This window comes from Lagopus leucura, unplaced genomic scaffold, assembly GCF_019238085.1.
Source record: "Lagopus leucura isolate 7727_CA_CO unplaced genomic scaffold, USGS_WTPT01 Super-Scaffold_100008, whole genome shotgun sequence".
In the NCBI taxonomy this organism is placed as follows: Eukaryota; Metazoa; Chordata; class Aves; order Galliformes; family Phasianidae; genus Lagopus; species Lagopus leucura.
In genome coordinates, this window is record NW_024962265.1 from 26,185,341 (window position 1) to 26,207,792 (window position 22,452).

At 36.1% G+C, this 22,452-nt stretch overlaps 2 protein-coding genes across 2 annotated transcripts in view; one reads left to right on the forward strand and one right to left on the reverse strand.

The window, feature by feature from the left end:
• LRRN3 (leucine rich repeat neuronal 3) overlaps positions 1-473 on the reverse strand; it is a 36,154-nt gene extending 35,681 nt beyond the window's left edge. Inside the window, exon 1 of the mRNA XM_042872916.1 lies at positions 296-473. The gene's annotated coding sequence lies outside the window, so the exon portion shown is untranslated. The remainder of the gene's footprint in view (positions 1-295) is intronic.
• The window catches only part of IMMP2L (inner mitochondrial membrane peptidase subunit 2), a 447,967-nt gene that overhangs the window by 220,571 nt on the left and 204,944 nt on the right, over positions 1-22,452 (forward strand). The window lies entirely within an intron of this gene.

Consider the following 22,452-nt stretch of genomic DNA (forward strand, 5'->3'; position numbering starts at 1 on the left):
TTATTGGTTTCAAAACACAGAGCAACTGTGTAATTTGATTTTGCAACTGAAACATCAGGGGGAACGTTCTCCCTTTATGATTTGGTACCCTTTGATGTTCTTTCAAGCTAACAAATGCACAATTCAGATACTCTCACAAGCATATTTAGATTATCTCCGGCACAAAATGCAAATTGCATTTGCATTTCTGTTCAGAAAGTAAAATGTGAAAATATGCTAATAAAACTTTACAAAAAGAAGAAAGAGTTCACATGTTAAGATATAAGGACAAGATAGAAAATAAAGAGGAACTTACCTTTCGATAGGAATAGTTTCAGAGCTGGAGGAGTTCTCGCATCTCAGTAATTTTGATCCTCGGTTCAGGCAACCACATACTTGTATTAAAGCCAGAGTCTGAATACGTGTGTGTATGTGTGGGTGTGTGTCTAATGGTATATAATACAGAGATGTATCTATCGATATCCTACAGCATGAAAGACTCTCTGTGCTGCCAGCTGAGATCCCTTATGTTTGCCAGGGCGCTGTTGCTGCCTGCCTGGCTGAGGCTCGCAATCCAGCGGGGGGAGCGGGAGCGAGGGATCGCTGCTCGCTAGCTCTTATTTCTCCTTGTTTCCATGGTGGTTAGCGGTGCCTTGTCCGCCCTCTGGGCTGTCACTCTGACATGGTGCTGCCTGCTCAGCGGTCATTAATAACTGAGCCCCTTCCACTCCCCAGAGAGGAGCCAGTGCTCCGGCGTGCCCAGCTGCAGCGTAGTGCGCGGCTGCGCCAGCCTGGTTGGCCGTGGGAAGCTGTCTGTTACGTGACACTGATGCTTCGGGGACGGATGCACGAAACAAGCCTCTGTACGCTCCCAGACACCTCTTCCGATTTGTGGGAGTTACAGGACGTGGTTCGTGTTTTCGCAGAACAGCTCAGAAGGTCTAAATTCCTTATTTTTATTTTTTTTAGGGCTGTGTAAGGATGTTATCTGTGTTGGGAACAACTGATTAGAGATCACTGAAGTTCTGCAGAGGTTACTGCAGTTCAAGGGATGCTGTCTGTGGAACCATTCAGGAAAATTGCCATCATTTTGCTGCTTTTACTTTTAGCTTAAGTAAAGGATTTTTCATACTCCTTTTCCAAATTTTGTTATTTACATATATATATATATTTGCATGTTTATTAACAGAAGGTAAGAGTAATAACACACCTTTCTCAGAAACAAGGAAAGTCAAGAATGAATTGCGGAAGGAGTTGGTGAAATACTGTCAGTTTCCTTCAACATCTCTCTACCTGATTGTCTCCTCTGTGGCCATCCAAGTATGTAAACAAAGGACTACGCAGATTTTTCCCTTCCAGCCTTCCTTCTTCCTTTGCTTTTCCTTTCTCCCTTCTTTGTGCCATGTTGTTTGGTTTCAGTTTTTTTCTTTTTCCTGTGTGAACAAAGGGCATACAAACCATGGAGGTTTCAAACATCATGAAGTAATTCAAAAATCTTTTATCAATTTAAGGGAAATCTATACTGAAATTTATTATACCTTCGAGGTATAAAAAACAACAAATGCTAAATGCCGTTAGGAGAAGTTTTTTGTAATGCATACTGTTTTTTTATGAAGGAAATTATTTGGTAATAGAAGACTGACAATAGCAAAATGCAAAGAGTTGTTTGTCAACAGGTCGGAACTAAGAAAATGTTGGCTGTCTTGCATGAATTCAGCATTCCAGCCCTGATTGACACAGGCCACCCTCTAGTGGAGCACAGGGAAATTTGGTTCACATTTCACACTTCTATGTTTTTTCCATACTCTCTAATAACAGTATGAAATATTTCTAAATATTTAGCAAACAATGTTAATGTACTTCTTGCAACAGCAATAGCACCACATTTCTATTATGAAATGTTTACTATTTTATGAAAACTCTATTTAATTTTGATTCACTGTGAGATCGTGGACTGCATTATTTTTGTTTTTATTCTGTCAGAAAATAATTTTGCACTTCACAAAATCACTTACTACGTAAACTGAATTAATGCAATGGCAACTTCTTAAATGTATTTCTTTTTTTTATTTTTATAATTGGCTAGGGAAAAATACTGTAAAATCTAACTCCACTGGTACTTACGTTGTTGTGGCTGTAATAAAGCAACAGCATTTTTTTCCTTCTTCCTCTAATTTTTGAATACTGCAACTAGAATAAGTAAAAGGTACAACTTTATTATTCTTTAAAACCGTGTGCAATCCAGTTTTCATAAATGCATTTGAGTAGAACATGTCATACATGAAGTATGAGCATTTAAATGACAGGTGGAAAATACATATAGTACTCTAGGGTGGGTGGAAGGCCTGTGGCCCTTCTTTTTTCTCCCATTCCTTTATTATGGACCTTTTTTTCCCCCTAAAGTGAACTAGAGAAGTATAACAAAGCCACTTGGGGCCAGTGCATCTCTAGCTACCTTCCAGTTCTTTATGCCTTGTGCTGCACCACAAGCTGGAGATGCAAACTGTTGTAAACTTCCCAAAGTGAACTTATGAGCATTCCATGCTGCTCATCTTAAGAGCCTGTTCTGCTGAGACGGGGCTCGGGATGTTTCAAGAAAGCACAGCCAAAAGCAGGAAAAACGAAACTGCTTGCTATGCTACATCCCATAGGAAAAATGGAAATCCTGCTTTATTCCAGCCACGTATTATCACACCCAGCCCTGGACAAAGTACATAAACCTCTGCTCCACGCATAGGTTGGGCAGGGGGATGAGAAGAAGGAAGTTAAAAGGAAAGATAAAAGAATTGCATAAAATCTGGACAGAGTTGAAAAAGGGAAAAGGTTCCGTTAAAGCTGACAAGGTGCCCCTACTTCTCTGATCTCATCCCATGGAAAAATTAAGATCTGGAATAAAGGGACTGCTGCTGTTTTACATAAAGATTTCTTGTGTTTTGCCCCAACCTCGCATACTCACAATCATTCAAAATCTAGCTTTCTAGTTAGCATGAGAATCATGCAAAATCATATTCAGTGATTTGACATGTGAAATTAAGATTATGTAAGTGCTTCATTTTGGTTGATTGCTATGGACTGTGTAATTAGAAGGCTAAATAATTAAATCAGTTGAAGTATACTTGCATAAAGAAAGTGAATTCTTATGATAGAGTATATATGCAATTAAAATACCTCCTTGATAGGCATACATTTACATATTAGTTAAAATGTTATTATATCATAATAAAGTTCTGTCTCATAAAAAAAAGTGAAATAATTGAATTTTTTAATTTAGCTGATGCAAAGAAATAATTTTTTTTCAAACTATCTGCTGCAGAAAAATACCTTTTGTAACAATACAGTCACGATGATTAGGATTCATTAAGTTATTTTCCTGCTGATTTCAGTATGATGCTTGGTGGTTTTAAAATAGCAGTGTAATCTATTTCACCCGAATTATATACATAGCTTTTTAGGTTATAGGATAGAAAGAAAAAATCTCAGACTGATGGAGATATGATGAAAGTAATGTATGCTAGCTCCAGGTATCTATTTTGCATGCATTTTATCTGATTACTGGGTCCACATGATAATAAGTAATTATTTATCTGGACAATTAGTGTGATGCATAAAAGCCTTAGTTATTAAAATACAGCAGTTCTATACCAGCATTTTTCTTAAAACTTTAAAATTGAAATAAGATTTCAAAACTTGTTTTTTGTTTTCTGGTGTTTTGTTTGTTTGTTTGTTTGTTTGTTTTAATTAGGGTGAAGGATGGAGCATATCTGGCCTTTTATATCCTGTAGGCTTATTGTGGCTCAGGGATTTGAAGACCAGTTCTATATTTTTAGTCTCAGATAACACAGCTGTAGTTAAAATGCTGCAAATGTAGTTTAAAACTGAACAAATATTGTGCAATTAAATGAAAAAAAACCCACAAACACAAGTATTTGATTTAAATTCTAACATGAAACACTTTATATTAAAATTAGCAGTTACAAAATTCTTCTAAAAGTGCTTATCCACACTGATTATGTCCACATGTAAAGCAGCAGACGCATTTTAAGCAGCTTTATCAATTATGAATACATTTGCCCCTTCTGAGGCATTTACATTTACTTTCTGAGGCACCACAGTGACAAACCGAAGGGTAAAGTGGCGACTCTTTGCCCTCTTCCTTCCTGTATCCCTTAGAGCAAAAGAGGAGGGAGCTGACGTTTGACAGATGAATTCTCACCCATTCTGCAAAACATTTCTCCTCTCGGATCTGCCATGTGACATGTGGGGGGATGTTCCATTCGGGATGAATGCTGCAATTGTTCAGATTCAAGAAAATCTATCTTGTGACTTCATCAATGAACTTATTAATTGACTTATTAATTATAGCCAGTTGTCATGCATGATGTGCCTTAAAGAGAGACAAAAAGGCCACTGCTTCCTGTAACCCTGTTCTAGCAGCATATTCAGTGCTGTTTATGCAAGGGCATTAACCTGACACTGTCACATTCCTTTTTAGATATTATGGCAACTAACTATTGACGTTTTCCTAAGGGCTATGCTTCCATACAGACGAGTAGTAACTCATGTTAATGCGTCTCCCTCTGCAATTGAACCATTTATTCATTGCAAAAGCAATGCTTCAAACCTGGTTCTTTGTCTATTTTTTATTTTTATATATATTTTTTTGAGATGGAAGGCTTATTGCCAACAATTAGTTTGAGCTTCTAAATTAGTTTGTACTTCATAACGGAGAGTGTTGTGCTCACCTTACTTAACCCACTAGCAACTTTGTTTTATTAGTTAGTGTTGATAGGAATAAAGCAGATGGAAACAAACCTAGGCCATGAACCTATAAATAATTTCATATAAGAATAAGTTCACATCTACACAAGCACCAGATACTACATTGAAAGCTATGTAGGTAGTAGATGCTCTACAGCTTGGCAAAACTGGAATTGCTTAGTAAAAGGAGCTGTATAGTACAGGCAAGTTCAATCACATGATGTGGATGAATGAAAGCAGTGATGATCAGCTGATGCTTATCTTGGTGACGGAGGAAATTTTGCATATTCTAGCAAGTTCGCTTATTCATGTAGCAGTTATGTTCTATGAAACAGAAAATACAAGCTCCCAAGCAAGAACTAAAGTATGATTCCTTGTTACAGGTCTCAGTACTATGTGAGCCTTTCTGAAGAACAGCAGTCTAAAAAATCTTAGTGTTTTTTTTCATACTGGCACCTGTCAGGTCCAACTTGGAGTAATATCAAAGTTCTTCTAATTTTTGTCTCTGGATCTATTTACATAGGCAGGAATCTCTGGCATAGCAGCATCCTCTGAAAGCTAAAAATGAGTCACACGTAGCAACCACCACCTCGCTATGCTGCGTAGGAATCTTAATGAAGATGGAGTAGTGAAAAACAGCTAGAGAGTTCTGTGCAGCTGGATTAGATCGATGAATTATGGGATCTGTAAAGAGGTTTTGAACCTCAGTGTGTGCATTCAGTTTTAGATTTCATCTATGCTTTATGTTGTGTGATCATGTCTCAATTTTTGTAATCTGTAATAGTTGGACATAGTTTATTGGGATCTTCAAAATGGTAGTTTTTTAAATCTGAGATTCCCTTCTCAATTTCATGAGGATCTGCCTGGTGTTCGTGAGACTTTATGCATGCATAGGATATACCTTGTAGTGCCATGGCTGCCTGAGTTTGTCTGTGGCTGGTGAAGGAAGAGGTGGCAGTAATGATTTAAAGGTAGTGCCTAGAACTTTCCTCCTGATTGCAGCCTGTCATAATTCTTGCAGCTGGTGAAAAGTTGTGTCTTAATTGAGAGGAATTTCTTCAGTTTTTTTGCTCATATCTGTTTTCCTTTCTATGAAGTATTAACTGAATTTCTATCCGAAACAGATTGACACTTTTTCTTTTGACAGTGTGTGGCACAAGTAGCACCTGATCAGGGAACTTCAATGCTATTTTGTTATAGTCTATTGTAGTTTAATATTAAAAATGGATGGACAACAATACTAATTCTAGATTATTTGCTTTTCATTTACATAAATCATACTGCTGATTTAAAAATCTGTACAGGCTTATTAAGCTGAATATTAGAACTAGAATATCATTTTGCTCTCAATTGTTTTTGTTTTGAGATTAAGACAAGTTTCATAGTAGTTTTCCCATGCCATAAGTAGCATTCTCAAGCTGTGGTTATAGATAATTTCAAGGCCAGGCTGGATGTGGCTCTGAGCAGCCTGGTCTGGTGGTTGGTGACCCTGCACATAGCAGGGGGGTTGAAACTAGATGATCAGTGTGGTCCTTTTCAACCCATTCAAGGCCATTCTATGACTCTATGATTATTCTGTGATAATTATTATTAGGAATTTTGGTGGTGACGAGGAAAAGCGCAGATATGGGCAATGTGTGTTCAGAATATGGTTAGCTAATGATAGTTCAAATCAAGTACACTAAGTTACTGAAATGAATTGCGTGCCAAAGTGAAGTTCTTAGCAGTTTACTTACACAATTTCATTTCTTACAAATTGCAGATCTAGAAAATTAATTAAAAGGTTACTGAAAAATGCATCAACACTGATCAGAAAACCAAAATGTTTAATTAGGAGTACAGAAAATGTTTTCATTCCCTTCTGTGATTTGACTGCCAAAAATGGTGGGTGCACATTAAGTATATTTTGTGGTCTGTTTCAGAAGTTACCTTTATAGTAGTAAAGGTACAGTAGTTGAGTATAGAAAGAATCATGTACATAATGACTTACTGGAGGAGGAGCTGTTTCAGAGACTTTCACATAGTTCCCATTACTAAGGAAACCATTTATTTTGTCTGTGCATGTTTTGAATAGATCTCTCATTTGAAGTCTGGTGCTCAAACACTGAGAATTGCATGATAGCTCTGAGAAAGAAGCGAAGGAGACAAAAGAGTCTTAGAAACACCACTTCTTTAAGGAATACAATCTAAGAGGATTGTATTGCATGGTGATAAAAGTGTATGCATCTATTAATATTTCAGGGGAATATATCTATGCATTTTATTTTCTTTCATTCCTGCTAAAGAATAGAAAGTTTTAATAAGTAAAATAGGGATAGCAAATGTTTTGTCCTGCACTTTGCATGCCTATATTGTAAGGACACTTGCAAAATCCAGTGAAGTGTTCTGATAGTATCAAATATGAGTTCTGATTTTCATTTGATGAAGCGATGCGTTGTGTTAATTTGATGTAGGAAGAAATGATGATAATGGCTAAAATAGTGCTGTGAAGTTGACCATGGACTCAACAGTTGACCAAACCCTTGCTTAGAAAGTAAGCCTATGTTGGCAAAATTCCTGTATTAAGTTTAAGACATGAGAACAACCCTACAAACATACTTACATTGTACTGAGGTCAGCATATTTCCCCCATATGAATGGCACCTGTATTCTAGTCAAGAACTGACTAAATCAATACATTAAAAATCAAATGCAAAGTTCACTTATTATAAATCACATACTCTCAAATTAAATGCTCTGAAGTAAAGGGTTGCATTAGTACCACCAAAAGAGTCTGGTTTGAGGTGATATGTATTTAAAAAAGTGTAAGTGCTTTGATCATGTGGAGCTGATGCCATACTATTCCTTACAGATGAAAACTGCTCACAAATAAGCTGCAAGTGTCAGAGAGATGTAGTAATCTGACAGATAGCTATGTCAGGGAGCTATAGGGAAATTAAGTATGTGGTCAGTTAATGTTCTTATTCAGTGTTTCCTATGTCTTCATTAGCTTATAAGTTAGTTTCTTTGTCAAGTTAAGTAGACCAAAACATGACAAAGACAGAAATTCCTGTTTTAAGGGCCTCCAAACCCTGTAACTCTGTAAAGTCTTGTGACCATAACATGACTACTATACAAAATTAACTTCCTGTGAAAGTAGAAATAGAGTCTATACCTCGTGAGCGTTAATGTCGATTTAAATTATTTTGAAATGAGGAGCTTTAAGTTGTCGAAACTTTTGTGTGTGTCTGATGTATCTGATGAGTGATTATTCTTAATGTACACTGCATAGTTCATGTATCATTGTGGGAGATGGTATTTCTTTAAAAACTAATATGCTTTGAGGAGATTTATGTGTGTGTTTCTCTCATCCAGTCTCATACAGATTTTTCTCATTAAATCCTTGACTATTTTACGAGGGAGAGAATGACAGCTGTGGCAAAGCTGACATGTCCTTGTCTTGACCTAGGTGAAGACTTTTGGGTGAAGGAAAATACATGTATTGAAATTATAAAGATGTCGTAATACGGTTGTTTCAGCTAAGAAATATCACTTTTTAACATTCCCAAATATTTGCGTTGTTTCAATGCTTTACTAATTGTGCTTGCTTTCTACTGTCCTGTTGCAAGGGTTCATAACACGTTTCAAGGTAAACTAAAGAACACTGTTTTTCATTATCCTTAAATTTATCTTTGTAGCAAGAAATGATGTCTTCATTTCTTTGGAAATGCTGGTGATTTCTTTTATGGTCTAACCTAGTGTGTTTCCAAAAGAGTGATACAATGTTCAGTTTCTCCCATTACTGCAAAAGAAATAAAATCAACATTTTTAATAAAATAACTGGAATAGGAATTCTTAGGAGATGCTAAAATCTGTTTTGTTAGCAAAAGCGTCAGTTTACGTGATGAGAACCAGGTAAATGTCTTTGAAACTGATAGATACTTAAGAGTTATTAATTGAATTTCTAATCCTTCTTTCCAGAAAAGAGGAACTTATAGTCTTCAATAACTCAACTTAAAAATTTCGGTTAAAATATAAAATGAATAATGTAAAAAATATTTCAGTTCCAAGTAACTGTTATGATGACATCACTGTGAGGAGAAGGTGAAACAGATAGTAAAAGAGAAGGAGGGTGTTCTCCCTGTGCTGAGCTGCTCAGGGAAATATAGGGATATCATTCAGAAAGGCTGTTTGAACTTTAATAATAGAAATGGGATTACACACCAGGTAGTCTACTATGAAGGGTCATTTGGAGCCAATAACATGCAATTCTGCTTAGTGTGGGCTTATTACTTAGAAAAAAAATGACAAAGTAAAACGTGCCTCTTTATTACTAGTTGATCAAGAAGTGTGAACTGAGAGGATTGCAGAACTGTGAAAAAGGGTGATAAGATCCTAGCATGCACTGGGAGAGTTATTCCAGTAAGGGCTTGGTAGCATTTTGGACATCTCATTTAGAGTAAGTTTTTCTGTTGTGGTTTTGTGTTTGAAAAAACAAGGTGAACTCAAGCTGGAAGACATGCAATTAAATACTGTTCAGATAATGGCAAAGTCTTATAGGGACTTAAAGAATCTTATATATTGCAGAAGAGTTAGAGAGAAAATAAGATTCCCGCTGATAAATATATTCTGCTGGTACACAATGAGATGTAAAGCTATAAGAAAAACAAATGTGTTAATGTCTGTGATTAAACTTAAGTGTAGAAAGTTTTTTGTTTTTACTCTTCAAGTTTGAATCATGACATCTTGGGAGAAGTTTCCATTGGAAATAGTTTGGATAGAAATAGAAAAACTCAATCACGAAGGACAAGTCAAAACAACCACAACCCAGATGAATCCAACCAACCCAGGGGAAAGAAGCACCTTAAAAAGAGAACTGAACAAAATCCCCAGCCTTTGAAGATACTTTGTTGTATTTGTAAAAGAGATGTGTTTACAAGTAGCTGGCTTCATGCTTATAGAGGAAGGGGTCAGACTTACCATTTTAGGGAGATCTTTGCAGTGCTTTAAAAACACTACTTATCAGGTTTCTGTATGAATCCAGTCCCTGTCTCGGTGTCATAAATTCTGTTAAACTCTTCTTGATAATCTTGAATATTGAAAGTCAGAGAATTTTCTGTCTGCCCACCTGGTGGGAACACTGTTTTTTTTCCATTGTAAAACAGCTTCTCTCAAAATTTATGCCAGCAAGTAAAGAAAATACACATTTAGTAATATGTATTTACTTACCATTGTAAAGCTATGGTTTACCCATCACTAGCTAATAGAAAAAAGAATTAGAACAAAAAAGGAAAGTGATATCCCAGGCTATAGCCTTCGATTTTCAATCCTCTCCCTGTTTCTGGAAACAGTAAACCCCTTGATAATATTATCCAGAAAAAAAATAGTTATCATAAGGCTTATATTTTGCCCTGATTTTTGTTCCCATCTTTTTTTTTTTTTTTTTTTTTTTTTGAGCTAACCAGGCTTCCCCGGTTGAACTGCAGGAAAATCACAGAAAGCCCTGTGTGCACAAAGCAGCACAAGTAAATGCATTACCTTAAAGGCAAATTCCAAATGCCTCAAAATGGGCTAACTTTTTTTGGCGCAATCATTTAAAACTTTAATTTTGCTGACGTTTAATTTTTCTGTGAGTAGCTGTAAGAAGTAGTTATAATAAATCAGGTTTTAGAAAGATCTATATTTTTTCATTGGGCCTTAGGTTGAATTTCTCTTTAGCTAATAAGCCACCTATATATTCAGCCATCTTCTGAAGTGGCTTTAATAAGGAAGTACATTAACTCATTTCAGATTTTCCTATAGAGATACATTCATCAAGGTAACAAACTTGATGATGGAAGAACGTATGTGGCTCATTACTGCTAATTCGAATGCTGTGCCAAATGGGCTTTCAGGAACCAGAACACGGGTAGTTTGGCCTTAGTGAAATAATTATAGTGTTCAAACTGGAAACCCAACAAGTTAAAATGTCTGGTCGAAGAGGGAGAAATCAAACTGCTGATGCATTGTCACATTTTTGCTAAATGTATTCTCAAGCCACATATTTTTAGCATGGCTACTTTTATTTCAAATGGAGACTATTGAATGTAACATAAAGGAGACTTAATATTACCATTAACAAATGTGCCTCAAGAGTGACCTAAATGGTAGATAACTTGATATGTCAGGCAGGAGCACTAACTTTTGTCCAGGAAAGAAGATTTTAGTAATTCCATTCATTTCACTTATACCCTCTTGAGACTCTCTTTGTCTTGGGTGTGAGTGCAGCTACTTTTGGAAACAAGCCAAAATCTTCACTGCTGCCTACACTGTACTTCAAAGACTTTAATTGAATATTCCTAACTTGGTTATTCATGAATTTCCTTTGGCTTTGGGTTTCACTTTCTGCTGATTCTTCCTGGTGCCCGGCCCTTCCAGTCAACGAAGGTATCTTCCTTGTGGTTGTGCAAAGCACATAGGATTGTTTTCTCCTACCTTGTTCCTAATTTTGAAATAAAGTAGTTGACCCTACTTTCGCCTGAACAGAATATTCTGAGTTGGAACGGTCCCACAAGGATTACAGAATCCAACTCAAAAATCAAACCCTATGTCTGAGAGCATTTTCCTAATGCGCCTTGAAGTCTGGCAGCTCAGGGCTGTGACCACTGCCCAGAGGAGCCTGTTCCAGTGCCCAACTACACTCTCGGTGAATAACCTTTTCCTAATACCCAGCCTGACCCCCTCAATGCAGCTCCATGCTGTTCCCTCAGGTCCTGTTGCTGTCACCAGAGAGCCGAGGTCAGTGCTGTCCCTCCATTCCCCTCATGAGGAAGCTGTCTTTCCTGCTGACTTCTCAAGTCTCTGTCTTGCTAGTTTCTTTGTCCTTACGCTAGCTTCTGTCTTCTTCCTTCTTAAATTCAGTGAAGTCATTATCTTCATCAGCCACGTTCAGGGTTGTCAGAGGAAGGGCTGGGCTTGGCTAGTGGTTTGCTTTTACAACTCTTAACACGTGACCACTGTGATCTCGAGATACTGCTGTCAGCTCAAGACTGACAGCCCAAGGTTCCTAGACTGATGATCCAGATTTCACTTCTCTCCACACAGAGTGTGTGTGGGGCAGCTGGGGATGCCTGTATAGATTAAGTGCTGCCTGGTCAATGCCTGCCCTCCTCACTGTGCTGGTCCTAGAATCAGATGCTTCAGCCCCATTTCTCAGTGTAAATTGTAGGAAGGTGAATTCATGGGTGCAGTAAATTTTTCTTCTTTTTTAGTCGGATGGAAAGGCAGAAAGAGGTACAGCAAAGCGTATGATTCACAGATAAATGCTTTGAAAGGTAAATATTCTTTGGAAAGTAAATATTCTTCCTTCAATGAACTTATGAGAGAAACTTCTGCTTGGCATGTGCCAGTATGACATGTTTTCTTTGCCCACGTTCAGTACAACTGTAAAACTCCAAGATTCCTAGGCTACTGGTAGCACCTAATATGCAGTGTGTCCCTCTATGCAAATTTTCATACTGCTCTGTGCCTTGAATAAATTTTGTCCCTATAAAGTTGGAACGTCTCCGTTCAGAATTTACAAAAGCCCATTTAAATATTTATTTATAAATTAGGCTGACATTTTTTTTTTTTAAATGCTGTATAGATTGCTTTTTTTTTTTTTTTTTTTCCCTGGGAGGCTAAAATTTTACGGTCTTGGCTCAGAAGAGGTACAATATGAATTATTATCCTTTTTCAGTACAGTTTTTATAGTTCTTCTGAGTCAACCTAAATGACAAATGCTTTTCAATGCAAATGTAAATGACAACAAATTAAGCCTCTTTTTTTTTCTTAATACACAAATCACTGAACAGCTAAGATGTACTAATTAGCTGGCTTCAATTCAAAGCAAGTGGAAGAGTCTAGAAAGGTTCAGAATTTTAAAACAAGTTTCCTGACATGTGAGGTATCTTCTGTGTAGGTTAGTAAATGTGAGTTACTAACTGCACTTGTATTAGTTTGAGCATAAATGTGTCACAACCTTTACATACTATGAAAAATCAACCCTTTAGAAGAGATCCAGTATTAGAAAGCTCTGTATAATACATGGCAAATCTTTTTGTTCTGAGAACCATACTTCTGTTATTTTACCTGTGTCTAAATCTCGTGAATATTAAAAATATTAAAATTTTCATAAGCTTTATAAGGTGCTTAAAAAAAGAGAGAAACTGCTTTTAAAGAATGAAAGGCTGCAGGTTTGTGTATTTGAGAGCATTTGTAGGCTCCATAAATGCATACCTTTAATGCTGCGTGATTCAGAATTTCAATCATTCAGTGGGATAATACTGTCTCTCTAAAGAGCTTCTTGAAATGAAACATTTAGTAACAGCAACATGGGGCTTATTTGGTAGCTAATTTGCAATAATCTATTGGTAACATCTCAAGGAAGCATGGGATCATTCTCACTTTCATTGACAAATCATTCCAAAACATACTTGTTGGGGCTGAGATAGATGGTAAAATAAAATCTTTTATATTATGGGATTCAGAATTAAAGTTTTATACTGAGAAATTTACTTCTGATTTTCTTGAAGCCATGAAAAATGTGAAAAGACAGCTTTCATGGTAGCAATCACTGTATACACCATGGTCACTTTTCCAAGACCAATTGTAAACTTTCTTTTTATATTCTTGAAAAGCAGTTAACCCATAAGCTAAATTAAATACTAACGAGCAGTATATGTAAATTAAAACATGGATAATATGTCAGTTTTGTTGAAGAATGTTGTGAATTACTGACTTATCTATGATCAGAATTTCGCATCTTGGTTTTAGCCATGTTAGGACAAATTAGTCCAGTATGAAGAAAAGACGAAAGAGGTTATTTTTGAAATATTCAGCTCTAACAGTAAATTAATGATTAATATACTCTATGTATTTCAGGATGAAATTTGATGTAACACTGCTCTTGCACACCTGTATCCTTTTTCTTTTTGTGTATGGGTGTGTGCATACACATTTGTAATGAATTTGGTTTTAAAAAATAAAGGGTAGCTGCAGGTGGTGTGATTCCATTTTCCATCTCTGTTACCCTGTGTTAGACAAAAGACATAAGATGAACTTTTTTCATGATTCTACTTTCAAATCTTTTTATCACTTACAGTTTCATTCCTTATGGCTACAATATTCTAGTTTTTACTATTCCCTGCTTCTACAGCATACTACACAACTTGACTGGCTTGGAAACTTGAGTCAGTTACTAAACTTGGTCATCCTTGCAATAGTATATATATATGTATATAAATAATTTTTATACAGGATAATATAAATTTAAATAAAGCATAGATGTATGCATTAGAACATGTCTTAATTCCATAGAAGATAGGCCTCTATGCTGGTTCCAAGCAGTGGCACATGCATGCAACACAGTAGAAAACCGCGTGAATGTGCAAACATCCAAGAGGGCTTTGAAAACACTTAATTAGCCTAATTCTAATTAGCATGGAAGGAAGAAATACTGATCTAGCAATTCATTTCTGAGTTTCAATCCTGGCACTGTACATTATACAAGGTGCTCTCAAATTAAGCTCCAGTGTGAAATGAGATTCATTTTGTAGGAATATAAAATGAAAAATTTTACAGCTATTTCATTTTTCTGTTCTTCTATCAGGTTATGAAAAGAACCATTGGCCTAATGGGCAAATGAAAGGAAATTATATTGTTTTGAACGTGGATGATTATTTCTCTTGACTCTGAATCTTTTTGTTTAAAAAAATTGGCTGGTTGAATACATAATTTACACTTAGCATTCTAGTCCATCTGTGATGCTGCTTACATTGTTGGATAATAATTATGTTTTCAGATTTGTTTTTAAATATATTGTAGAACCAAAGGCAGCGTGCCATGAGTAGAGCTGTAATACCTTTGCACAAAGATGTATAGCTTATGATCATTAACATCAACCTGCTTACATAGTTAAAATCCATGTTTAATGTTTAGTTCATTTCCTTGTGTATTATTTTACAGATTTTATAGAGCCTTTGCCATAGTCGTCATATATGTCTAAACTGTTACAGTACTTGTTTGTTTGACTTTTTTTTTTCCTTACAAAATACCAATTTTGGGGCAGATAGGTTTGAGCTGTCATTTCTTTCTAGCCTTACTTTTATGTCAGAACTATAAGTCTTCTGCTGAGGCTGCCTTACAGGGGTAAAAATTGTATTGAGGAAGGATTATTTTGGGCAACATTGTTTGCCAGAGTAGCCACTTAAGCCTTTCTGTAGTTTTTAGAGCAGTGAAAAAATATCTACATTCTATAAAATGTTAACATTTTTAAAACTGTCCTCTTATTTCTTATTACAGTTCATTTCCTTATGTGAAATGTAAGGCTATTTTATCTTACATCTGCCTTTCTGGCTTTTCCTGTGGGTAGATTATATGAGCAGCTTTCTTTTGTCTTTTCTGGTTTTGTCATCTATTTGAAACATAGCCATGTATTTTAATATTCATTATAATTTTGTTGTCCAAATGATTGCATACATATCTACACTTATGTAGGGAATGTTATTTTCCAGTAATATTCTGAAGATTTTTTTATAGTGTAGATTGCTTTGTTTTATAGCCATTCATATCTTATCTCCCAAACTCTCTTTGTTGTTCTGTATGTTATGTTCAAAAAGTGTGCAGAACAAGAGGAGTGAGGAATGTTCTGAGAGTCTGATGAATGTCTTTAATGAAGTTTAATTAAGTTAGGGCTACAAGACTACATATTCAGGCAGGTACATTGTACATCAGTGCAAATTACACAGAAACTTTAATCTGAATCAGTCTTTCAGTCTTTCTATAATGATATCATAGTCACTGCTTATCAGATACTTAATACATGATATTCTTGTATTTCTAATCCTAGAAGTGTCATTTGGGTTAACATACTGATATGTGACCTATAACATTATTTTCAATACTATTTTCTGACGCCTTGTAGAAGAACTTAATTTACATTTAAATAATAGGTTGTGATAAAGTATTCAAAGGCATAAGTGCATACTAATGTATGAAATAGTTAGAAAAAAAATTGCTAAAGCTAGTAAAAAATGGTCATAGGAGAAAGGCATCCAGAAAGCAAAATTAAGCACTATATTTTCTACCTGATGCTAAAGTTTATTACAGAATTCTTATTGTGCAATTTAACAATTTTCTTTTAAAAACAAATTAAAGATGAAGCTGCAGTATGAGATGAGAATGGTAAATAAGTTTTATATATGTAAAGGAAAATTTGATTTCTAAGCAAAGGACACATGAAGTTTAGACAAATGATTTAGAATTTACCAAATGGAATACTCAAAATGTGTCATTATATTAGGAACCAGTCTTGTGCCTTTTTTTCTGCAACAATGGACAAAAGAATAAGATAGCAAGTCTTTTATTCCCTCTGATCCTATTTGGAGTTCACAAGCAAGATGAAGGATGGATAGCACTGCTGGGAGTAAGCAGAGCTGGTAATCAGGCAGGGAATTTAAAAAAATGAAAAGTGTGCTGAGACACATGAAAAGTCTCCCTGGATAGCTATTGCATGAGAAATGTTGTATACATTTGGTACACAAATGTGGAACGTTGCAGTTAAAACAGAAGGAAATATATATCTTTTCATGAGGATGTTAGGTGGATCAGAAGGAGATAAATTTGTTAAGTCTTAATCCTGAAATCCATTTCACACATTCTCAACACTATTTTGCATGAACTGCAAAACTCAAGTGCACCAAAAAAATGCGTTGGATGGGTTGACTAAGATCATAGAATCATAGAATAGCCGGATTGAAAAGGACCACAATGATCATCTAGTTTCAATCCCCCTGCTACATGCAGGGTCACCAACCACCAGACCGGGCTGCCCAGACCCACATCCAGCCTGGCCTTGAACGCCTCCAGGGATGGGGCATCCAAAACCTCCTTGGGCAACCTGTTCCAGTGCGTCACCACCTCTGTGTGAAAAACATCTTTCTAATATCCAACCTAAACCTCCCCTGTCTCAGTTTAAAATCATTCCCTCTTGTCCTATCACTATCCACCCTCATGAACAGTCATTCTGCCTCCTTTTTATACACTCCCTTCAAATACTGGAAGGCCACAGTGAGATAATTTCATAATTTCCAGGAGTTCTGTGCTGTGCCTTCACCCTTACTGCTGTTTTATCTCTTCTTTTGCTCCTGCATTAATATTTGGCACACGTTGTCTGTTCTTATCATTGCTTCCAAAAACAGAAAAAGTATATGCAGGCTAGGAGTATGTTTAAGTACTTCTGATATTTATTTTGAAAATAAACAAACAATTGAAAAACCTGCCTTGCGTGCTTACCAATTTTGAAGGATTGCTGTTTGGAGCAGAGTTTGCAAGATGTAAAAATTCTGGCTTTCAGGAAAATGCCACTTATTTTTGAAGAACTTTTCTGTATGACCAAAAGGTTAATTGTGTCAGAACCTGCTCTCTTTTTCAGTCATGTAATCACTGTGGGAAATTTTCTCAGTTGCTACCTTGAGTTGAGCATAGAGCCCTTTTCACAAGTCTTTTCACTCCACTGCCTCTTGTCCTCATTAATGTTTCATGATTTTTAAAGGAGAAGTTTATTCAAATAACGAATGAAGTCATCAATATTTGGACAAGACACTTCATTTAATGATGTATTTCTGTGTCAGCAAGTATGCCCACACTATAATGCTGTGGGATTGTGAATGCCTATTTTAATATGGCATGGTGGGGTTCTAGTATATATATATTATTCTTCTGTGCTTCAGCTGAAGAAAAAGGAGTATCTTTTCTTTAACTTTTCTAATGGACTCATTAGTCATTTGGCACTACAGTAAGTTCACTTTGTGGAATGTGGCTGAGTTAATTACTTAAGTCTTCCCAACTTTAAGTTCCCTTCAAGCAGTTAATTTGAAATCTACAGTAATGTTTTTAACACCAACTAGTATACCACTTGGTTTATAGTCAGCATTTCAAATGCAGTGACTGGTTATTAGTATTACTAATTCCTCATTTTTATTGAAAGTCAGTAGGTAAAGTCGCTCTAGGGAAGAAAGTTGAAGAAAGATAAGTGACGTTCTTTTAGGAAAAGAAAAACAGTAGTGAAGATTTTGAGAATAAAGATACTTCTACTAGTTCAGTTTTTCTTATTATTTTAACAAAAGTATATTGAAAGTAAAACCAAACCTTTCATTTAAAGTACCTAAGCATTATCTGTTTGATTTGTCTAATTATTTTCAGCTATACCAGTCATGCAGGTGAAAAAAAACAGTATTAAACCTGTTTAAAATAGAGAGATATTAGAGCCTGCTAGGATGTATGTTTTTGATGTATGACCTGTTAGAATGAAGGACCCTTGTTAGCTGATAGCATTTAAGTCGAATGAGGAGCAAATTTTTAAATGTCTTCTTTTCAGGGAGAGTGGACACAACAGAAACCACTGTCAAGAGTAGCGCTTGTCTGCTTGGGATTTCCTCAGCAAAAAATGAAAGCTGTGGTTTCAAAACGGGGCTTACACAGCACCAGAAAGCTTCCTGGTGTGCTTCATGTCACTTCCTTCCTTTTCTAGTCCTTGCTAAGTGTTCCCATCACTTAACTTACAGGCATGTAGTCACTTGTATTTTGGGTATTTTGTATTGCTCTAAGGTGAATAGAGTTGCAAATGACTGAGCAGTGTCCAGAGAAGGAGTGCATGGCTGGAAGAAGTGAAAGGGATGGGGGAAGAAGATCTGTTCTTTTGTCAGCAACAAGCTCTTCTTGTACCTTGAGTGACACAGTACCACACTGGGAGATGTCCTTTGCAGATTAACCTGCTGCAGTTCTTCCAGCCTTATCCCATCTGCAACTGCTTGTTCCCATTGCCCTCGTAGACTCTTCTAGCCCCCTGACCCTTTGCTCAGCTCTGTAAGCCTGCTGATATTCTGTATAGGCAATAAACAAATAGTGGTCTACCTTTCCCAACATCCTGAAAGAGTACAATGAGCGATGGAGCCAACAGATGCTGCAGCCAGGAAAAGATAAAGGCTAATGGCTAAGAGAAGACCTTGGCAATCAGCTGTTAGACAGACTGAGGCTAGTGAAGAACTGCACCGTAATGCCTCTAAAGTGTCTGCAGATTACATTGCTGTTGAAAAAAGCACATCCTTCATTTCTGGGCTTGCTTTCACCCTGATGCTGACTGTTGGCACAAGAACTTGTATGATAAACTGTGTAGAGAAGCCGACTTGGCTGAAAAAATAGCATTTTCTCCCCCTTTTGAATTAGTGTAATTCAGATCAGTGCTACTGCTGAAAGACATTTTTATTGAGTTGTGGCTTAACTTGGAGGCAGTAGGAAATATTTCTTTGAGTATAAAAACAAAGGCCGTGAAGCTGGCTGATAAAAGAAGACAGGAAAGTCAGATCGGGCAAGTCAGAAAAGCAAGGGTGAATGAAACAAAATTGTGTAGTACAAAGTCTAATTAGGAACTGATAAGATTTTCGTGTTATAAGCTGGGAGTTATAATTGAAAGTGTCAAAGGAAGAGAGAGATCTGGCTTTATTAGTCTCAGGCTGACTAATGCCACAAATGTGACATGGCAATGAAAAAGGCAAGTGTAAAGATATATCATGATGTCTTACTGTGTTTTTCAGAGAGAAAGGAAAATATTAAAGTCAATGAACACGATGCTAGCAGAATCTAATCTGGAATTCTGTTTGTAGCTTTGGTCACTTATGATCGAAACATGAGTTCTGAAGAGGTGCAAGATGGGTAGGAGAAGTACAGAGTCTATTTTATGAAGGTAGTATAAAAAAAATCTGATTATCTGGGCTTACAGAATAAAGAATTTATGCTGCCTTTCTTTCCTTTCAAGGAGAAAAGCACTGCAAAAGCAGGAGTATCTATTTAAGCTGTAGAACAATATTAGCAGAAGAACAAATGTGTGTATGTTGGCAGTGATGACTTATTTTGTAGAAATGAGAGACAGTAACCACCTGGGGGTGAGATCTTGGATTGATCAGTAGATGTGCAGGGTTACTTCTTTGTCCTAGTACTAGGATGCAACTTGGCCACTTGTCACATAGAACACACATAAATTAAGTAATTGTAAAAGCTGGGAACTAGGTCTAGAATTCAAAATACATTCTTTCTAAATTAAAAACTTCTGTTTTTTTCCTCTGCACCAGAAGTTCTAGAGGGTAGAGACAAATTGGGAACAATTAGGCACTTGCTTCTTACATTAGACAGAAACATTTGGTTACATTTCTTTTAGTTATATTTAGTGAAGCTGAGGTTTATTTTTTAAGACATGAAAGACAATGATTTTTAAGTGAAATTTCTACATTGCAGTAATTCCTCTCCTTAAGCCTTTGGGGGCTTAGGGTTTCAAAGAACAAAAACTGCAGGTCATGAGGGCATAAGAGGGCATATATAGTGAAAAATGTATTCTTAAGGGCTGCAAACAAATCAAACTTGTTCGGTAGCTGATAGCATGTATAAAACTGATAAGATAGGTCAAAAAATGATATCTCTATTTGCAATTTATAGTGAGCAGCTTTTCAGAAAAATATTAACAAGAAATATGTGTTCCTTTTGATATTTTTAGCTTTTTGGAATTAACTTCACCACTATAAATAAAACTGAGTATTTTCTGTGATTTGTTGCAGAATATTTTTGCATTGATGCTAACAGTGTTGGCAGTTTTTCAAGTAGAATGAAGATGAGATGGGGACCACTAAATTTTAGACAAATGTTATCTCTTGCTGCTTGGACTTGTCCAGAAGTTAGCTTTTATGTTTCCATCTAAAATTTTAGTTTTGATTGGTCTTCCTGAAACATTTCATTTGGGGTATGAATAGCGTTTCTTTCCTGTGAATTTTATTCACTTGAGCATTCTGTTTTTCTGCTGTAGGAGAAAAAAAAAAATATATGAGAAGAAAAAAATAAATAAAAAGGAGGAATGAAAGGATGGTTTTAATTATTTTCCAATAATTAAAAATTATTTTACATGTTAAATTTCTAGATCTTATAGTAGTATGTGCTCCAAATGGTATGTTATTAATATCACAAAAGCAAGTGCAAATAAAATAAAACAATAAACTGGATTTTCTGAAGATGCTTTAGTGAAGATTTTTGGTTTAGACATGCTTAGGATGCTACATTGTGCATTGTGATGCTAAAATTGGAATATGAAGAACTCTTTCTTCTTGAAACCAGCTTGTGTAGTGTTGCTTTCAGAGAAGGGGTAGTGTAAGGAGCATATAAATGAAATACATGAGTTGCTCCAAAAGTAATGCCTTCAATTTATTTCCATGGAAACCAGAACAAAGAGTGTAATAAGACTATTTAATAGAATAAATTCTCAGCAACAAAACAGAATTTTTCAACATAGTCACCACCATTAGCTGCGCATTTTTTGCTGGATATGAATAAGAGCCTGCATGTAGTGCTTATAAAAACCTGCAGAGGTGAACCAGTTTCACAGCTGCTATGAAGGTGTCATTGCTAGGAAAATTTTGCTCACACAGTCCAACTTTCACTGTACTTACGTCCATTCTTTGGTTTCCATAAAAATTCAGCAAATACTGATGAATCTCAGTGGATGCAGTTTTTTCCACGTGGAGGAATTCAGTGACACAATTTAACTTTGTGAGCCAACATAATAAAATAGGAGCCATTACTTTCAGAGCAGCAGTCATACATAAACTCCTCTACGTAATTCCTTAAAAAAATTGAGCTTTTCAACCTACGAATTTTGGATATTGAGATCCTTTTATAAGATTGAATGTGTTTCAGACTTTCCAAAATGTATATTCTTTAAGGCTTTTTATGAGACAAAAATACACTTCCCATATTCATTCTTATAAATGTACATTTATTCCAAGGTATATCGTTGTGCCTTCCTTGTTGCTGCCTTGCAGAGAACAGTCTGTACTAAGTAGCTTCATTGTTAACTTCAGGTGTAACTGTCAAGGTATATGTAAATCATTGAATTCCTATACTTGCTGAGTACTTTCCGTTCTTTTTTCTCTTAAATGATAGAGAAGTTGAATGAATCAGTTCTCTAAGCAATCTATATTTGTACATTTTTGTGCAAAAAAAGGAATAATGCACGTTTTTGTCTGGCCCTTAACTCCACAAAGCACTAACACTCAATTCAGGAAGATATTCCCAGCAAAGGGAGCCCTTTAATACATACTTAAATGCTTTCCTGAAGCATGGCCAGTTAGAATAGATTGCCAGCATTTCATGTCATGAGTAATATTCTGCTCTTAGTTACGTTCATCTAACTTCAGTACAACTGTTAGCTTGCTTAATGTAGCTACTGCTACAAATCTAGCATACAGTTAGGAGTCTTTTACGAAGTAGCTCCTTCACCTCAAACGCTGTGTAGAGCATGCATGCTTTCTTCCTTGGTCGCCCAAGGCCCATTTTGGACCTGTGATACATAGTAATAGTCATTTAGCTAGTAATATAAAGTATCTATAAATTGTATAAGCTTGGTGTGTCTGGGTGACCAAACATGTTGGAAGACTTTTCTCCCTTGATACCATGAATTTAAATTCTTGAAAGTAATCTTTTATCAGAGCTCTTTCTGTATAGAGTATGTATTTTGGCAGCACATTGAAGGTAGTTTCTCAAGAACTTTAGTTTATGACTAGCTCTGAAAACCTCTGAGCTGATTATGTAATTTGACTTAAACACTGGCCAACATTCTGCCTGCAGAGCTTGACCAGAGAAATGGATGGGGTCCATTGCAAAGGGAGGACTGATGGA